At 39.2% G+C, this 4,530-nt stretch overlaps 1 protein-coding gene across 6 annotated transcripts in view; it reads right to left on the reverse strand.

Annotated features, from left to right (window-relative positions):
- Positions 1–4,530, reverse strand: part of nrxn2b (neurexin 2b) — a 743,906-nt gene that overhangs the window by 379,324 nt on the left and 360,052 nt on the right. The gene's annotated exons all lie outside the window — the stretch shown is intronic.

The following is a 4,530-nucleotide window of genomic DNA, read 5'->3' on the forward strand; positions in this document are numbered from 1 at the left end:
TAGTGTGTATATATTGTTTGTTTTGTATGAGTAAGCACATTGTGAGCAATATGATCCAAAGTAAAATTCCTTGTATGTGTCGTCATACCTGGCTAATAAAGCTGATTCTAATTCAGATTTCTATCCTGTATGTAAAGTACTCCGTGCCATGAAAGGCATTTCCTGGAAGCAAAATGTCTAGCACTCATAAAATCACTCTACCATAGGTGGCATGAAGTGTTTGTTCAGAACGCACACATAAAGAACTGGGTAGTCAGTATTTGTAGAAGCCACCGCCGCTGGTCAACAGACTCTCCGGAACTTAAACTAAATAGTAAATTGCAATCTAATGGAAAAAAATCATCACAGTATATACCTTGTTGCAGTGATATAGAAGTGTACTCCAGGACCCTGTGAATTCACTGCTGGTTGTGGTTACACAGTGTTAGAGAAACAACAGGGCAGACAGGGTGTGTTCATGGTTCACATTCTGTTTCATCTATGTGTGGTCAGTAGGGTTACCTGGACTTTGCTAGATATTTCAGAACAAGCCTTGACTGTTAGTACCGCCACACCAAACAGTGATGTCACGGTATACTGATATACCTTAGTGTATGCATCCCTGCAGTAAAGTAAGAAGTTAAACCAGTGGAGGTCACATAAAACAAGATTTTTATTGGGGTGTTAAGTTATTTTTCAAAGGTCCAGCTGCCAGTTTTGGTTTGGGAGACAGATGCTGTCTCCACATTTAAGAGTAAGCTTGAAACTCTCCTCTTTGATAATGCTTATAGTGGACCAGCCATTAGTTATGCCGCTATAAAGGCTTAATCTGTTGGGGTACTTCCTATGACACATTGACCTTCTCTTTCCATCTGTATACATTCATGTCAAATTAATGCATGTTGCAAATTGACATATTGCCCGAAGACCTTGTGCTTTCTTGCCTTGCATGTTAACATGGATTGTGGTGGCACCTGGATCGTGGTTGTGGCTGCTGCCCTGGTCTGCATCTACTATCATTATCATTAGTCACATTTCTATTATCATTTCTGTAGTTTAATGTAAATGTAATTTATTATATCCACTGCTTTTATTATTATTATTAGTTATATTTATATTATAATCAGTGCTATTATTGCCCCTTTTAATATTATTCTAGTACAACTACTGCTATAATTATTATTAGTATATTATTATAGTTGCTAATATTATTGTGTTTGGTGTGCATCTCTTGAAATGACAAGTTAAGTTTTGCACAACCTTTGACTGAACTGTAAGTGTTAAACAATGTAAATAAAGTGTTTTATAAAAAACAAACTGTCTCACTCTGTCTCTGTCTCTCTCTCGTTTTCTCTCTCCAACCTGGAACCGTTTTCCTCACCACCGTCACGCCTAGTGCTTGCTTTTGGGGAATGCTGGGTCCCTGAAAATTGTAGTGTAGACTAAGCCTGCCCATATGAAAAGTGTCCTGAGATAACATTTATGATTTGACACTATAAATAAAATGTAATAGTAAAATGTCATCTGCATGCCATCCCCCGTGTCTGTCAATGGCTTTGGGATTTTATTGCTCACAAAAGTCAGTAGGTTTGATTTAATTACATAAGTGAATAAATATCAAAACAAACTGGCTGAACAGTCACACAAAAGCTGACTAATCACTAACATTAATGGCAGTTTATATCCACTTACTCATACAAATCTAGTTAAAGAAATTAATAAAATTAAAGCCCTTTAACATTTGCTACTTTACCCTAGTCTTGTCAAAGGCCTAGTACCATATTTTCAATGCATGGCTATCAAAAAATATCCTGTGCAGCCCAGTATCTTTGACATTCACATCCATACTGGGTTAGTTGGAACCACCCAATTTCCATCCTTTACCAAGTCCTGTGGCCTTTTAATAAGACAGGGATGTTGAGTTTGCATTCTGGTCAGCACATAGAAGATGCTCTGCTAACTGGTTTTGGTTTGATTTCTTTGCTTACATATGCTTACGTTAACTGCAATCAGTTACTTTGTACTGTATCTCTACTATACAGACCGACACAGTGTGTGGTCTGGAGTGAGTAAGAACATGCAGGTGGATAGACCAAAGGGTATGACATTAGCAGACGGAGTGCTAGCACCCCGCATGCTGGCCATATGTCATGCCAAATCTCATCTTATCTAGGGGTAAGAAAAGGTGCTGCTGGCTGCTGAAAGGCCACCTTCCAAACAGACATCATCAGCCTGACATCCAGACCTGAAGGCTACAGCTCTGCTCACGTCGCATTAAGGTGGGAGAGCAGGGTCACAATAGAGTGCAACAAAAACACAAGACTGATCCGTTACTTCCTAAACCCTACGAAGCACTACAAATAAAAAAAAGATCAAATGCAATCTACAATCAGTACGCTAAAGATCCTGTAGAACTTGCTGCATCCCAAAATGCAACCACATTTAATGTACCCTCTTATTCTGATAAGTCTTACATTTCCCATTGTTCTCTTGGGGGGGGGGTGTCACTGTTTGTACTGAAGAGTAACATCCAGAGACTTCTAACAGTTAATGACAGATTGTTTGGTTTTCTGAAGATCCTGGGGCATAACTGTGTTACTTACTTTGGATTTCCTGAGATCAAAATGGAAATTCTGGTTAGTCTGTTACTGATGAATTGTGTCAATAGGATTTTGATTTGTCCTCTATTGTAGATATCAGGGATATACAGTATTCAATATTTGTATTCCACCACTCACTGTCCTTTTCAGTCTATGTGCAATCAGAATATCTATTTACCTTTATTTAGTGCCACATTAATAGTGTCGCTTACCCTGCAAGAAAGCCTATCTGTATGGAACAGCAAGCAGAGACTTCGGTACCCTGATTTTCTACTCAAGCTCAAGTCTTTAGTTACTGTCGGTCTCTAGAGAAGGAATCGACCGCGAGATGTCATGGCATTGAATAAATTGTTGTCTGTAGTTCTACCCTGGTTTGCTCCCTCTCTCTCCCACCCACAGTCTCTCCCCCTCCTTTATACACTCACACAAACTCATTTTTTTGGGATCCTTTATATAGTGTGGTGTGTGACTGAGTGGCCATGAAGCAGGGCACTGCTGCACAAGGGTGCTCAGTCAACCAAATAATCCAAAGGTTAAATAAAAGATTCCTTCCAAAACCGCTGAAACCCACTGTTCCAAGTCTGCGGTAGATTATTGCTTAAGCAGTGAATACCGCATCAATATTTAAACACAGCAGCTGAATTAAAAGAGCATCAATGACCAAAGCGATTCTTCCATTACCGTGGTGTATGTGAACAACAATAAGACTTCCTGACAATCTCTGACTGCAAGGTTTGTCACATCACAACACACAAGTGTGTCTTGACCTCAGCAAACATAGAAGGTAATTTACAATGAAGTAGAATTTAAGTCAGTTCCACAGAAATGACTAAGAGCCCTGTAGTGAGATAAAAAAAGCTCCATCTCCTCCCTACTGCAGGGAGATCAAACAATATCCCCAGTGCTTGTACGACATCTAGTGGCAAACCTGGGGTATAGACTTCCTGTAAGCATTATTTGACTGTGTGTCATGCCAGTGGCTCCACACATAATAAGTAGTGTAATTCGTCATAGACTGAGATCACTTCCATGCCTGGCGGAGGCTTTTGAAGTTTTGGATTACACTTCATAAAGTCTGACATAAACAGCATTCAAGAGCATTTTAAGTGCAGAGATGTGACACACATATAGCAGAAGCTTAGAACACAAGCAAGTGTGGTTTGCACACCAAGACATATATGTATGATTCTTCAGAAACACCTTCCTCTGAAAACATTGATTCCACCGTCAACCAACCATCACCACTACACAATAAGGCTAACAACAGTTTCTAACTTAATGCCAAGTCCTCATCCTTCTGACTGCAAACTGATGACATGTGCCAATGACTAAATACACATGTGGCAACATTAGTTAAACACACTCTTTTTCAGGGTAGAGAAGCAAACAAAAATAAACTAAATGGCTTTGTGATGCTACCTCTTCAGTTTTTACCTTACCTTCCTCAGTTTTTACTTTGAGGTCTTAGGGCATGTTCTCGATCTTCTTAAATTCTCCTTTGTAAGGTATGTGCATGTAAATGGTCCCCATGTTTCATAACAAAATGTTCAGTACAAACTCAGCTTTATCAACAATGAGGCCCAAAATTGTCATAGAGCAAATTGTTTTGGTGCTTGAAATGAGTTTACCAAAGTCTTTAGTTCACAAAAGGCATATGACGAGTTTCACAAGCTATCTTTCCTGTCTTCTACTTCATCATGTGAGCGATGTATGATCTTAAAATGAAAAGGACGTGGAAACAGAGATTTAGTTGATTCCAGAAATATGTAAACCACATTTCTGTGCTGTATTATCACTGAAATATTAAGAGAGACGTTGAAAAACATTTCCATGGACGCACCATGCGTTAACTGACCTTGGACGGTTAATTAAAGTCAGACCCATATCTTCCTACCCTCACAAAAACATGGAAATTAAATAGCACACACACACACACACACACACACACACA

Source organism: Etheostoma spectabile, chromosome 19, assembly GCF_008692095.1.
Source record: "Etheostoma spectabile isolate EspeVRDwgs_2016 chromosome 19, UIUC_Espe_1.0, whole genome shotgun sequence".
Classification (NCBI taxonomy): domain Eukaryota; kingdom Metazoa; phylum Chordata; class Actinopteri; order Perciformes; family Percidae; genus Etheostoma; species Etheostoma spectabile.